General features: G+C 42.0%; 2 pseudogenes; one reads left to right on the top strand and one right to left on the bottom strand.

Moving 5' to 3' along the window:
* LOC148161840 (acrosin-like) overlaps nt 1–15,699 on the top strand; it is a 481,356-nt pseudogene that overhangs the window by 432,790 nt on the left and 32,867 nt on the right.
* Nucleotides 5,812–6,928, bottom strand: LOC114203977 (deoxyribose-phosphate aldolase-like; annotated as a pseudogene).

Here is a 15,699-nt window from a genome sequence, read left to right on the forward strand (position 1 = left end):
ACAATGGGAGAACAATCTTCTGAAATACTAAAAGAATCCTTTGTGGGTGTTCATGTTTTCCTCTTCCATGAACCACATTCTGATATTAGAAATTATGTTTTAAAGTAAAACACAACCTCAGAGCTGTAACAGGGTGCCGTGCCCTTTGTGAGAGGGACACATGGAGAAGGAGTGTAGGTTCTTTAGGAGCTTGGGGAGTGGTGCATCGTGCTCCCAAAGGAAATTGAGCCCCCTGTTAGCCTTCCCTGAGGGAGCTGCTTACCTGGTGGCCCATCCTGGGCTCTGGAAGCTTGACCCGGTGAGTCACTTGCAACTTGAGCTAGGGAATTTATGAAGAAAATGGAAGGAATCCTGGAGGGTGCCTGCATCCTTTGTACTAGGACAACTCCATGTAGCAAAGGAACTCATCACCCGTGAGGTGTGTTGGGATCCCTGAGGGAAAGGGCTTCGCTTCGTGGGCTGAGGTTGTGTCTTCATCCTTATCTGGACCAGAGCCATGTTGTGTGGCTATGGAGATCCAGACCCTTATGTGACCACATTATTATTATTATTATTATTATTATTATTATTATTATTATTTTAAGAAAGCAATATAGATATTGACTTCGAGATACGAATATCAAAAGGAAAAACACAAGGTCTCCTATATATATAATGATTGAACTTGTGGTATCTCTCATTAATATGGGTAATGTAGGGCTGCCTGTATGAGAAAGATGAAGGGATTATATTTTGATAGAAGTGTGCTGTGCATACGTAGTGTTTTATTCTGTCATTTGCCTTATTTCTCTGAAGGGAAAATGGAGTGGTGACTGGAGCTTGGTTTCTGATTTTACGGAATGGGAGACAAGTGAATTGAAAGAGCAGTGTTGGTGCTGACACGGTGCTCAGCGTCCAGTGAGTGAAGATTTGTAGCTTGGACTTGGAAATGTCAGTGTTCAGCGAGGATATTGTCCGAGTTTCCAGCACATGGTATCACCTGGCTGGTGTTCCTAATCAGGCCAGTTCCTGCCTTTCTAAGGGCAGCTTGAAAGTGGCTTGAAACCCTAGGGCATTTGTGGAGTGGTCTGGATGGGACACCTGTGTGGGCCAGTGTAGACACCACCCAGGGAACTCCAGAGCTAATGATGAGCACATTTGTGAGGCTGGAGTTTGCTTCTCTGTGAGAAGCCTTGAGCTGGAGTGGAAAGAAGTTGCTGGGTCTTATGACTCACTGTGTCAGCAGGTCTGAGCCTGGCAGGGTAGTCGGATCAGATAGCTGGGAGGTTGTGATGCCGTGGTGGTGGACCGTCGGTCATGATGGGCAGGCCAGCTTGCTACAGGGACAGAGACTGTGTTCTACTCGTGGCCAGCCCTCCTGCTGCAGATGTGATAAGAGCGTTGTTCCCTGTTTCGTTCTCGAGCCCTCGGCTCAGCCAGGTGGTGGGTGGGAAAAAGCCCACACACAGCATTATTGATTCTTGCCCAGTGTGCCCCCTGCTTCCTCAGAGGAGGCACAGCAGATGTCCCCTGCCTCGTGTCGGTGAATTCAGCTGGCAGAAGCACTTCTTCCAGAGCCACAAGCCTGAGAAATCCTCTCCACATTCCTGTGCTGTGTGCAAGAGGTCACTTTCTATATGGAACTGAAATCTTAGCTCCTCTGTTTGGAACTGAGGCCACACAGGACACCAGTCTCCATGAAGGTCTATTTCCAAGTGGAACCGGATGTGTGAGACTGAGGCTGAACCTGTGCAGTCCGCTGACCCTGCTGCAGGCTCCTTCCTGAAATCTGTGCAGCAAAGCCTGGTTTGTGATGACGTCACAGGAAAGAGGGACAGGTTCACCACTCTGCCTGAGGACGGGAGGATTCTGGACTTTAATCGCAGGTGGTTGGTGCAGGGAGGAGAGAAGTCTGTTTCCCAGGACCTTGGCCAGAGGGAGATTTGGACCCTGGGATGGGTCTCTGTTCAGCTTTCTCAGATGAGCACCTCAGGCAAGGGGAGGAAGTGTGTGTGCTCACCTGTAACTGAGGAAGGTGTCTGGTTTCAGGTCTCATGTGCAGGTGGAGTCCTCGTGTGGCTCATTTTCCTGATGGTGTTCAGGGTACAGTAGGTGGACCCCCTGGTCCTGCGCATTCTGGTTGTGCAAGAGCCCTGGGGCACCTTTTCCCCAGGGCTTTGGAACAGGAAATAGGAGGGAGTCAGTGGTGAAACCATCAGTGTAGGCCTCTGGTTCTGCCCTGCTGAGATGGACTGGTGACTGTGATAACTGCTATGGAAATACAGAGCATGAGACAGGGCAGGGGTGCTGAAGGGGAGGTGGGGGTGGTGCTTGCTATTCACATAGGCGCTAGTGGGCCCTCACAAGGAAGGTGATCCTTGAGTCAAGATCTAAAGAAGGTGAGTGATATCACATCAAGAGCATTCTAAAGGGAAGGGAAAACATGTGCAAAGGCCCTGGGGCAGGAGGACACCGGGTATGGCCAGGAGCAGCAAGAAGACACTGTGGCCACAGGAGACAGCTTAGGACATGACCTCAGGGAGCTGACAGAGGGAGACAGAAAGCCATTGCAGGGTTGTGACCCCATGGGACACTTTTTCACTGGGCCATCCTGACTACAGTGTTGAGAACAGATGACAGAGGGTTGAGGATGGGCAAGGGAGGGCCATGATGAAGGTTTTCCAGGAAGTCAGGTAAGAGATGGGCTCCAATGTGGACCAGACAGGTGGCCTTCGAAGAAGTGGTCAGTCATGTTACGTTGAAGATGGAGCTCACTGCATTTGCTGATGGGTTAGATACTGGGAATGGGAGAAAGGAGGAATTGGTGTAACACCCAGCTTTGATTGGTTGTCCTGAGCGAAGGGAAGGAGGAGGTTTCTGGGGGTAGGAGGTTGTCTGTGTTCCGCACGCTCGGGAAGGTGCCTTTCACGGTGGATCTGCTGATGTGTGTGTCCGGGAGAACAGTTAACATCTACTCCCTCAGCAAATTTCAAGTACAAGTGTTCCCCACTTTTTAAAAGTTCACGGTGAGACACTGGCTTTCTTTGAAAGAACTACGTCATTGCCTGGCTTCAGTAACAGGAAGAAACCTGAAGAGGATTTCCCTCTTATGAAAAAAGTCGAAAACTGAGCATCGCGTTCAGCATCTGTTTTGCTGGGAGCCACTGCAGAGGCGGCGAACACCACAACCAGCTCCTTCCTGGGAACCGCTCACCACGTCCAGCCCCCAGCGCTTTGAATTGTGTCTGTGAGCATCAGCTGTGCTTTATCTCCATCCATTAGGAATTTGTGTCCTGAGGCCTAAGGAAAGCCAAAGAGAAGTCATTTTTGGAGTCTGAGCTTGCTCACTATTTTTTCTATATAAATGAATGGTAATTCCTCCCTTGGTTTACACCACTTCTGCTGTGAAAGGTTTCCTAAGATCAATGTACTTTCAAATAGTGGGGGAAACTGTACCCCATCCTGCTGGGTTAGCTTTAGTCTCCATGCTGCACAGAATGTTCCATGACTTACGGATTTTATCACTCGAACATTGTGCCTCTGACCACCTTCCGTGCCCCCCATCCCCGAATCTGGCAACCACCAGTCTGTTCTCAGTATCTATGCGTTCAGTATATTTTTCCATGTGGAATGTCCATGAACATCTGGTATTTGTCTTTCTGTGTCTGAGTTACTTAGCATAATGCTCCCAAGGTCTCTGTTTCTATGTCTGGTTATTGTGAATAATGCTGCAGTGAACAATGGAGTGCATCTATCTTCTTGAGGTAGTGTTTTTGTGTTCTCTAGATAAATACTCAGTAGAGTAATTCCTGGGTCATGTGGTAGTTGTGTTCATTTTTTCAGGAACCTCTATACTGTTTGTCACAGTGGTTGTACCAATGTACATTCCCACCAACAGTGCACAGGGTCCCCTTGTCTACACACCTTTGGCCACACCTGGTGTCTGTCTCTGGGACCATTGCCGTCCCAACAGTTGTGAGGTGATAGCGGATTACAGGTTTGACTTATGTTTCCCTGACGATGATTTGTGATGTTGAACAACGTTTTCTGTGTCTGTTGGTCACCTGGGTGCCATCTTTGGAACGTATCCGTTCACATATTCTCCCCATTTTTTATACAGGTTTTTGTTTGTTTGTTTTGATTTGTATGAGTGTTTTGGGTATTTTGGATATTAGCCTCTTCTCACACATATGATTTGCAGATATTTTTTCTCATTGGGTAGTCCACCTTTTAAGTTTTTTATTAGTATTTTTTTTTTTTTTTGCTGTGCAGAGATTTCAATTTCATGTCGTTCTACTTGTTTATTTTTGCATTTGTTGCCTTTGCTTTTAGTGTCCAATCTAAAATACTCTTTGCCAAAACCATGTTCCAGAAACGTACTACCTGTGCTTTCTTCTCAGAGGTTTATGGATTCAGGTCTTATGTTCAAGTCATTCATCCATTTAAATTTTTGTGTAAGAAAGTGATGCAGTTCCATTCTTCTGCATGTAGCGTGTGGTTTTCCAGTGCAGTTCACTGAAGAGACAGTCCTTTCCGCACTGCATATTGTCTGCTGCTGTGTCGTCAGTTAAGACCATAGCTTGTGTGGGTTAGTTTCTCAGCTTTCTTCTGCTTCTGCTTCTGCTTCTTCTTCTCCCTCCTCTTCCTCCTTCCTCCGTTTTTGTCTTAGCGTTTTCCTTTGAGAAAATATATTTCCCGTAAGAATAATATGCAGTGTGGACTTCATTGATTACATGTCATACTATTTGTTAGGACACTTCTCTGACATGTGATTTTTAAATGAGTAGCTGGATCTATAGCTCCCAACAGGTTAAACATTTGGGCAGAACTTCTCAAGTCATGTTATATCCTTCCATCAAATACGGATTGTGTGTGATTGTTGTCTTTTTTGATGCTATCAGTTGTGATGATGAATATCTATATTTCCTTCTCCATGATAGTTTTATTAAAGTGATTTTAAGTTTTCTTAAAAATGTGCATTCTAAATCATCCTTATTTTATAATATATATTTATATAAAACATGTTTAAACAGAAGCATTTATTGGAATCAGCTGTTGAAACAGCTGATTAATTAATATTAATAAATATTAATTCCCATGCAGAGTTAATAATATCAGAGCTAAGTTTAAATAAACCTTTAATGTACTGACTCTAATGAGTAAATTTTGCCAAAAGTGCTATGACTATCATTCTCCGAGCTTTCTATTCTATTCCATTGACCTGTGTGTCTGTTTCTAGGCCAGCACCATACAATTTTATTTTTCCAAAAAAATAAACTAGAGATTTTTTTATTTAAAAAATGCAATAGCCTAGTATCATGTACTGACAAGAGTTTCATTAACAAAACAATTAATAGGAGAGCATATCTGTTGCAAAAATTAAAGACAGATTTTCATGGCAGGAAGTTAGTGCCAAGTCAGTGACTCCTGAATTCGTCAGAGTATGGCCGGCAGCTCAGGGATGCTACGTTTTCTTTCACTAAAGACACGTTTCTTGGGCAGTTTAACGTCCCCCCCCCCTTAGTATTTAATGCTGTCAAAGCTATGATTAATATTTTATTCAGAATTTTTAGGAGAAAATCTTCACAAAATTAACAATACAGATCTTCAAGTAATTAGGACCACTCTGAGGCACCTGAAAAGAATTCCATGTATGGATTCGTTGATTTTTTCTTTTATTCTTTGAATTAAATTCAGTGAAAGTTTTAAGGCGGGAAAAAAGTCAGTTATCTATTCATTCCCTCATGTTTTAATTAAACAATTTTAGCGATTACGTAGAAAAACACATTTTACATGTTGCTGTAAAGCACTTTTCCGGAACTGGTCACAGATTTAAGACATCGGAAGATGATGATAGGCCACATATCTTCCTGTAACGTGATGGTAAATCTGCCTCTCGATGTCCGTAACCAGAGTACTGGCACCTATTCGGAACAGTTCTGGCGTCAGCCATTCATCTCCCAGCTCTTCACAAGAGAGGGACAAGCAAGGGAATCCTTGGCACTGCGGATGCCTCCTGCTGGTTTAAAGCCTACCTTGTTTCCAGTTTTCCAGAAGAAATCTAATGGCCCGCAGCATTACTATAGCTACTGGGAAAGTGGCATTTACCGTTTCTTTTCCAGTAGAGGTCTTAATAAAGTCTGATCCTGCCATCATTGCGATCATACTGGCTTTATAGACATGAGTAAGAGATCCACGTTCTCCTGTAGCTAAGATGGTTTTGAGATGAGCCTCCCCACAGGCCTTGCAAAACTGACCAATCTCATCACACAGGGCTTCCCGCTGGCCGGTCAGCACCAAGGTCCTATTAATCACCACATCGATTTCCATAACTCCATTTTCCACAGCCAATCTGATCTCTTCCAATCGTGTTTTTAAATGAGTCTGTCCAGGGCGCCTGGGTGGCTCAGTTGGTTGGGCGACTGCCTTCGGCTCAGGTCATGATCCTGGAGTCCCGGGATCGAGTCCCACATCGGGCTCCCTGCTCAGCAGGGAGTCTGCTTCTCGCTCTGACCCTCTTCCCTCTCGTGCTATCTCTCATTCTCCCTCTCAAATAAATAAATAAATAAATAAATAAATAAATAAATAAATAAATAAATAAATGAGTCTGTCCAGCTGGAAAGCCAGTGTGCACGGAAGCCACTGGGATGGTACAGCCTGGGGCCTTCAGTGTTTTAACCGCATCACACAGCTGCGTGGTGTAGACATAAACAACAGTGGTCATAAGGCCTTTATCACACATATTTAAACTTTTTAAGAGAGCTTCCCGGATTGGATACTTGGCTTTATAACAGAGCCTTTGAACGTTGGATGATGTGTCATCGTCTGAAAGTGTAGTAAGACCTATAAAGGTAATGGCTTTCAGGAGCCAAGCAGCTTCCCACTCCTTTTTCACTGTTATGCAAGCCTGGATTTATTCTGCATGCCTCAGAACTGCGGGTTGATTCATTTCTTACTTTTATTCCTAGATTTTTTTTCTTGATACAACTGTAAATGGCATTGTTTTCTTATTTTCTCTTTGTGGAAGTTTGTCATCACTATACAGAAATGCAACAAGTTGGGACACCTGGTAGCTTAGTCAGTTTAAGCATCTGTCTTTGGCTCAGGTCACAATCCCAGGGTCCTGGCATCGAGAACCTCATTGGGCTCCCTCCTCAGTGGGGTGTCACCTTCTCCGTCCCCTTCTGCTGCTCACCCTGCTTGTGCTGTTTCTCTATCTCTGTCAAATAAATAAATAAAATCTTAAAAAAACGAAATGCACCAGGTCTCTGTATATTGACTTTGTGTCTTGCAGCTTTACTGAATTTATTTATTCTAACAGTTTTTTGGTGGAATCTTTAGGGATTTCTATATATAGTATGTCATTTGCAAATAGTGACAGTTTTCCTATTTGGATTTCATCTTTTCTTTTCTTTCTTTTCTATCTTTCATTCTTTCTCTTCCTTCTTTCTTTCTTTCTTTCTTTCTTTCTTTCTTTCTTTCTTTCTTTCTTTCTTTCTTTTCTTTCTTCTCTCTCTCTCTCTCTTTGTTTCTTTTTCTTTCTTTTTTTTGGTCTAAATGCTTTGACTAGGGCTTTCAATACTATGTTGAATGAAAGTGAGGAGAGTGGAAATCTTTGTCTTGTTCTTGATCTTAGTGGAAAAGTTTTCAGCTTTTCACCCTTTAGTATGATTTTAGCTGTGAGCTTTTCAAATATGGTCTATGTTCCCTATATACCCAGATGGTTTATAGTTTTTATCATACATGCATATCGAATCTTGTCAAGTGCTCTTTCTGCATCTATTGTTACAATCATATGATTTTTATCGTTTATTATTTTAAGATGGTGTATCCTGATGTTTAATGTGCACATGTGCAAACATCCTGGCATCCCTGGAATAAACCCCACTTGATTGTGTTGTGTGATTCTCCCGATGTATTGTTGAATTCAGTTTCCTTATAATTTGTTGAGGATTTTGGCATCTATGTTCTTGAGGGATATTGGCTTTCCTTTTCTTTTTATCCCATCCCCCCACCCCCCTCCCCTCTAGAAACCTCAGTTTGTTTTTCAGAGTCCATCGTCTCTCATGGTTCGTCTCCCCCTCCGACTTACTCCCTTTCATTCTTCCTCTCCTGCTATCTTATTCCTCTTTTTTTTCTTAACATATATTGCATTATTTGTTTCAGAAGTACAGGTCTGTGATTCAACAGTCTTGTACAATTCACAGCGCCCACCGTAGCACATACCCTCCCCAATGTCTATCACCCAGTCACCCCATCCCTCCCACACCCCCACCACTCCAGGAACACTCAGTTTGTTTCCTGAGATTAAGAATTCCTCATGTCACAGAGGTCATATGATACATGTCTTTCTCCGATTGACTTATTTCACTCAGCATAACACCCTCCCGTTCCATCCACGTCGTTGCAATTGGCAAGATCTCATTCCTTTTGATGGCTGCATAATATTCCATTGTGTATATATACCACTGCTTCATTATCCATTCATCTCTCAAGGGACATCTTGGCTCTTTCCACAGTTTGGCTATTGTGGACATTGCTGCTATAAACATCAGGGTGAATATACTCCTTTGGATCCCTACATTTGGATCTTTGTGGTAAATACCCAGTAGTGCAATTGCTATATCGTATGGTAGCTCTATTTTCATCTGTGTTAGGAACCTCCATACTTTTTCCAGGGGGGTTGCACCAGCTTGCATTCCCACAAACAGTGTAGGAGCGTTCCCCTTTCTCTGCATCCCCGCCAACATCTGTCGTTTCCTGACATGTTAATTTTAGCCATTCTGACTGCTGTGAGGTGGTATCTTACTGAGTTTTTGATTTGGATTTCCCTGATGCCGAGCGATGTGGAGCACTTTTTCATGTGCCTGTTGGCCATTTGGATGTCTTCTTTGGATAAATGTCTGTTCCTGTCTTCTGCCCATTTCATGATTAGATTATTTGTTCTTTGGGGGTTGAGTTTGATAAGTTCCTTATAGATTTTGGATACTAGCCCTTTATCTGATACGTCATTTGCAAATATTTTCTCCCATCCTGTCGGTTGTCTTTTGGTTTTGTGGACTGTTTCTTTTGCTGTGCAAAAGGTTTTTATCTTGATGAAATCACAATAGTTCATTTTTGCCCTTGCTTCCCTTGCCTTTGGCGATGTTTCTAGGAAGAAGTTGCTGCGGCTAAGGTCGAAGAGGTTGCTCCTTGTGTTCTCCTTTAGAATTTTGATGGACTCCTGTCTCACGTTTAGGTCTTTCAACCATTTGGAGTCTATTTTTGAGTGTGGTGTAAGGAAATGGTCCAGTTTCATTCTTCTGCATGTGGCTGTCCAATTTTCCCAACACCATTTGTTGAAGAGACTGTTTTTTTCCATTGGACATTCTTTCCTGCTTTGTCGAAGATGAGTTGACCATAGAGTTGAGGGTCCATTACTGGGCTCTTGATTCTGTTCCATTGATCTATGTGTCTGTTTTTGTGCCAGTAGCATTCTGTCTCGATGATGACAGCTTTGTAATAGAGCTGGAAGTCCGGAATTGTGATGCCGCCAGCTTTGCTTTTCTTTCTTTTTTCAATATTACTCTAGCTATTCGGGGTATCTTCTAGTTCCATACAAATTTTAGGATTATTTGTTCCATTTCTTTGAAAAAAGTGGATGGTATTTTGATGGGGATTGCATTGAATGTGTAGATTGCTCTAGGTAGCATTGACATCTTCACAATGTTGGTTCAACATTACTCTATGGTCAACTTATCTTTGACAAAGCAGGAAAGAATGTCCAGTGGAAAAAAGACAGTCCCTTCAACAAATGGTGTTTGGAAAATTGGACAGCCACATGCAGAAGAATGAAACTGGACCTTTTCCTTACACCACACACAAAAATAGACTCCAAATGGTTGAAAGACCTAAACGTGAGACAGGAGTCCATCCAAATCCTAAAGGAGAACACAGGTAGCAACCTCTTCGACCTCAGCTGCAGCAACTTCTTCCTAGAAACTTCACCAAAGGCACAGGAAGCCAGGGCAAAAATGAACTATTGGGATTTCATCAAGATAAAAAGCTTTTGCACAGCAAAAGAAACAGTCCACAAAACCAAAAGACAACCGACAGAATGGGAGAAAATATTTGCACCCGTCAGAATGGCTAAATTTAACAAGTCAGGGAATGACAGATGTTGGCGGGGATGTGGAGAAAGGGGAACCCTCCTACACTGTTGGTGGGAATGCAAGCTGGTGCAACCCCTCTGGAAAACAGTATGGAGGTTCCTCAAACAGTTGAAATTAGATCTACTGTTCGATCCAGCAATTGCACTACTGGGTATTTACCCCAAAGATACAAATGTAGGGACCCGAAGGGGTACGTGCACCCCAATGTTTATAGCAGCAATGTCCACAATAGCCAAACTGTGGAAAGACCCAAGATGCCCATCGACAGATGAATGGATAAAGAAGAAGTGGTATATATACACAATGGAATATTATGCAGCCATCAAAAGGAATGAGATCTTGCCATTTGCAACGACGTGGATGGAATTGGAGGGTGTTATGCTGAGTGAAATAAGTCAATCAGAGAAGTAATGAAACCATATGATAATTGACTTTCTCTGCTTGACTTATTTCACTTAGCATAATCTCCTCCAGTCCGATCCATGTGGATGTAAAAGTTGGGTATTCATCCTTTCTGATGGCTGAGTAATATCTCATTGTATATATGGACCACATCTTTATCCATTCATCTGTTGAAGGGCATCTCGGCTCTTTCCACAGTTTGGTTATTACGGACATTGCTGCTATGAACTTCAGGGCCCTTCTTTTCATTACATCTGTGTCACTGGGTTAAATACCCAGGAGTGCAATTGCTGGGTCATAGGGTAGCTCTATTTTTAATTTTTTGAGAACCTCCACACTGTTTTCCAAAGCGGCTGTACCAACTTGCATTTCCACCAACAGTGTAAGAGGGTTCCCCTTTCTCCACAACCTCTACGACATTTGTTGTTTCTTGCCTTGTCCATTTTTGCCATTCTAACTGGTGTAAGGTGGTATCTCAATGTGGTTTTGATTTGAATTTCCCTGATGGCTAATGATGATGAACATTTTTTCATGTATCTGTTAGCCATTTGTATGTCTTCTTTGGAGAAGTGTCTGTTCATATCTTCTGCCCACTTTTTGACTTGATTATTTTTTATGGGTTTTGAGTTTGAGAAGTTCTTTATATATCTTGGATACCAGCCCTTTATCTATAGTGTCATTTGCAAATTTCTTTTCACTTACCTCAGAGGACTCAGCAGATTAAACACCTATCTGATAGCTGAGTGATTGTTACTGTGAAGATTCTTTTCCCTCCACCAAGACATGTCTCTGAAACTAAAGAAGATATTTCCTACTATATACAGCAAATTTCTCCAACCACATATCCAGCCCAATGCAATCACATCACTGTTCATGGCTGACTTCCTCCCAGCTGGAGGGTAGACTCCCAACCTTACTTAACAAATGCCTGTTTTTCTACCACAGGAGACACAGTTTGCATCCACACATTTGGGTGTCTGAGCCCAAAAACCATACCAAGGGAAAGTCAGGAGATCACTTTAGATACAGATGCCCCTTTAAATTCACACAAATAATGACAATATAGACATGGAACAGTATCTGGTTTCCTTTGATCACGTCCTAGGAAGGGAGTAAGAGCAGATGTGTCATGAGGAGAACAGATTAGATAAATCAGTATATCTGATGACATTCTTTCAGGCACACTAAAACCTTGCCGACACATCTATCCCTTGAATCTTGGACAAAACATCAAGACGGTGGGCTAGAATGTGCCAGCCCTCATTTCCCACAGACACTCCATAAAGCACAACATATGGACAAACATAGTTTTGTCAGAACTCCAGAAACCAGCTAAAAAGGTGCAAAAGCCACGTGAATCCTTAACCAAGAAAAAGTCCTTACTCAAAATGTTGGGAAATTTTGTGGAATTGTGCCTCCCCTTGCCATACCCCCAGCTGGAGCAGTGTGGTTTAGTCAGGAGGACACTTCTTAATTCTCAGTTCCATCATTTCGACAAAAGAAGAACATACTTGCTTATAAAGTACTGACTTGTGGAGGGATCTCCATATGATTTCTGTCTGTCCCTGGCTCAGAACAGTGATGGGTAAAGTGGCATAGTTGGAAGGCCTCTGATGGCAGGGACAGTTGCAGTGGATCATTAAAGCAACAGTGAGCTACAATTTGTGGGGGAAGCAAGACATTAACAAAGAGACATTTAATACAAATCCAAGAATTCTAGAAAAAAAAATGCGGGGATGAGAGTCTAAGGAAATTTAAAAGTGATTTGTGTGTGGAAAACTTGACCAAAACTCACAGAAGTCCACCTTTACTTCTTTTATAAGATTTGAAAAACCAAACCTGGAAATTATTATAAATACATATTAATGGGCCCACACATAAAAAATCTCATCTTTGATATCAGTAATGTAATGTGTTGTAGAAATCATTTTTTTTTTGTAATCTACATGTGTTGTGGACCGAATTGGGTCCCCTCTTAATTCATATGTTGAAATCCTAACCTCCATTATTTTATAGTGTCTGTATTTGGAAATAGTACTTCCAATAGGCAATTAAGTCAACATGGATCATATGGGTCTCCTTCATCCAATATACGTGATTTCATATAAGTGGAGTTTAAGATTCAGACACTTTTTGAGTTACAGCTGTGTAAAGACAGACAGAGAAGATGGATGTCTACAAGCCAAGGAAAGGGTTCCCAACAAAATTCAACTCTGCCAACCCCTTGACGTCCATCTTTTAGCCTCCAGAAAAGTGAGAAAATTAACTATTATTAAATACAACAGGTTGTGATACTTTGATATGGCAGCCCCAGCAAACAAATACACTATGGTAATGACAAATAAAGTATCAATAAACTACAGACAAAAGGAAATAGGAGGTAAATAAAAGCATCCCATTATTAAAAAATCAACAAGGGCGCCTGGGTGGCTCAGTTGGTTAAGCGACTGCCTTCGGCTCAGGTCATGATCCTGGAGTCCCGGGATCGAGTCCCATGTCGGGCTCCCTGCTCAGCAGGGAGTCTGCCTCTCCCTCTGACCCTCTTCCCTCTCGTGCTATTTCTCATTCTCTCTCTCTCTCTCGAATAAATAAATAAAATCTTTAAAAAAATAAATAAAAAATCAACAAAATGAAGGCATTAAAAAAGGTAATGAGGGACAGCAATAGCTATAACAAGAAAACACTTAACAAAAAGGCATTGAGTTATTTTCCCACCAGTAATCCTATTAAATGTCCCATTCAAAAGATACAGACTGACAGAATGGAATGGATTTAAAAAGAGAAAATAACTATGCTGCCTACAGGATACTCTCCTTAGTTCTAAGGACAGACGTTGTTAGATTGTTAATGAAATGATAAAAAAAAAAGACTGTGCTGAAGTAGTAACCGAGTGAGATCAGTGGCATTTATACTAATTTCACACAAAAATAAAACTGTAAGAAAGGAAAAGGACACATAACAATAATAAAGACACTTCACAATTATAAATATATGTATACCAAAACGCAGAGATATTAAATATATATAGAAATTTTGGCATGATTTATAGGGGAACATGGAACATTTTCCAAGATAGACCTTATATAAGACCAATAAATATTTATTAACATTTTAAGAAGGGTAAAGTCATACAAACTAGCTTTCATTATCATAATGAGATAAAATTAAAAATTTTATTTAATTTTGCTGAAGCAAATTTAAGATTGCTGAAGCACATCTGGGAAATCGAGAATATACGTGAAAATTTAATTACATACTCATAAACAACAAACTGGTCGAAGAATTAAACACAAGGGAAATTATAAATTATCCTGACAAAAATGAAAATAGCACAATGTACCAAAATTTATTAGATATAGGAAAGACAATGTTAAGAGGGAATTTAGAGTTGTAAAAGCTCACTTTAAAAAGACTGCCAACTTAAGGCTCTAAGGAGATGGCAGAGGGGGAGGATCCTGAACTCACTTAGTCCCAGAGACACACAAGATAACAAACACATCCATGCAACTACCTCTGAAAACAACCCAAGGATTGTCAGAACAAACTCTCTAGTTACTCATAGAGAGGAGGCCACATAAAAAATGTCAGGAGAAACAGAGATGCAGTTGGAAACGAAACCCTTCATGAGACTAACCACAAGCAGGAGGTACACTACAATCATGGGGAAGAGAGAGAATCAGAACCCATGGCAAGCGCCTCAAGGATGGGTCACCCACATCAGGATCATGGGTCCCTGTAATATATGGCTTTGGAAAACAGTGGGGCTTAACTTTCTGAATTTTTACAATCAGCTGGGAATAACGTGGTATTTTAAAATTTAGCAGGCTTAACTCTGAAAGATCATGAGGGCAAGAAGAAACTGAGTCCCTGTCCCTAAAGTCAGCTGTCCCTAAAGAACAGCATTTTGAGCAGCACCTGGGACATAGTAAAGGAGATTTATTGACCACTTCCAGAACACGCTTGGGTGTATGTGTGTGTGTGTGTGGGGGGGGATCTATAGGAGACTTCTCCAAGAACAAAAGAGCTGACCAGTGCCATTTCCTCCCAGACCCCAAGCCAAGATAGCAGCACATGTGCAGGAACAAGTGTAAACACTCTTTGCCTATCTAGTTGGCATCATTAACTTCACCCCCACATTCTCCTGCAGATCCACACTACCCAACCCCTCCCATTACACAGGGGTCCATCCAAAGCACCTCCTGCCACAAAACACACTACCAACAGCCCCAACAGTGAGATGTGACACTCCGAACTGACTCTTGCCCTGGGGAGAGTGAAAGATACACATAAACACACGTGTGTCCACAGTCCCAGCAGCCAAATATTGGCTAGTAGTACAGAAAATATGGACTGCCAATCGGTGCAAGGGCAGCCCTAGCAGGTATGACTGTTATTACTGCCCACTTTGGGAGCCTCAATGCACACGGCAATGATATCATCCTTCAAGTAGCCCCTGCACATGAGCTTAGGGCAGGCATTTTGCTGACTGCTGTCACCTTCCAACTTCTAGCACATGTTGTAGCAGGCTGGTCCCTTCACAGCACAGGGTCAAAAACCTTCTTGGTGTAACAAGAGTTACACCTATGTCACAGTGCTCAATTGCAGCCAAATGGACTGAAGGAAACTCTAGTCAGTCATGATAGTAAATTGCACACAATCCACATAGAGACCTCCTTAGAGTACCTGGTTCTGGTGAACCGGAGCATTGTGCTGCTGGACAACACAGGACCTCTTCTTCAAAAAGCCATGACTGTTAAGGTCAAGAAATGTAGCTTATTTTCCAAATACATAGGAAACAAGCACAGAGGGTTACACATAATTATGAGGTGGAGGAATATGTCCCAAAAGAACAAGGACAAAACTGCATCAAATTGCTAAATGAAGAGAAATAATCGATATGACTGTTATAAATTCAAAGTAATGGCTGTAAGATATTCAGGGGATTTGAGAAAAGACTGTAGGCTCTCAGTGAGACAAAGACAGAACATATTGAAAAGAGACCCAGACTTAGATAAAGAACTCAGGAACTGAAATAAAATACAGTAGAGGGAAGCAATAGCATATAAGATGAGGCAGAGGAATGGATCAGGGAGCTAAAGGAGGATTAATGGAAAACAACAAAGATGAACAGCAAAAAAGAAAGAAAATAAGAATAATAAAGTATGTG

Source organism: Eumetopias jubatus, unplaced genomic scaffold, assembly GCF_037043125.1.
Source record: "Eumetopias jubatus isolate StellerSeaLion01/CBP00866 unplaced genomic scaffold, mEumJub1_p1.0 scaffold_52, whole genome shotgun sequence".
Lineage (NCBI taxonomy): Eukaryota > Metazoa > Chordata > Mammalia > Carnivora > Otariidae > Eumetopias > Eumetopias jubatus.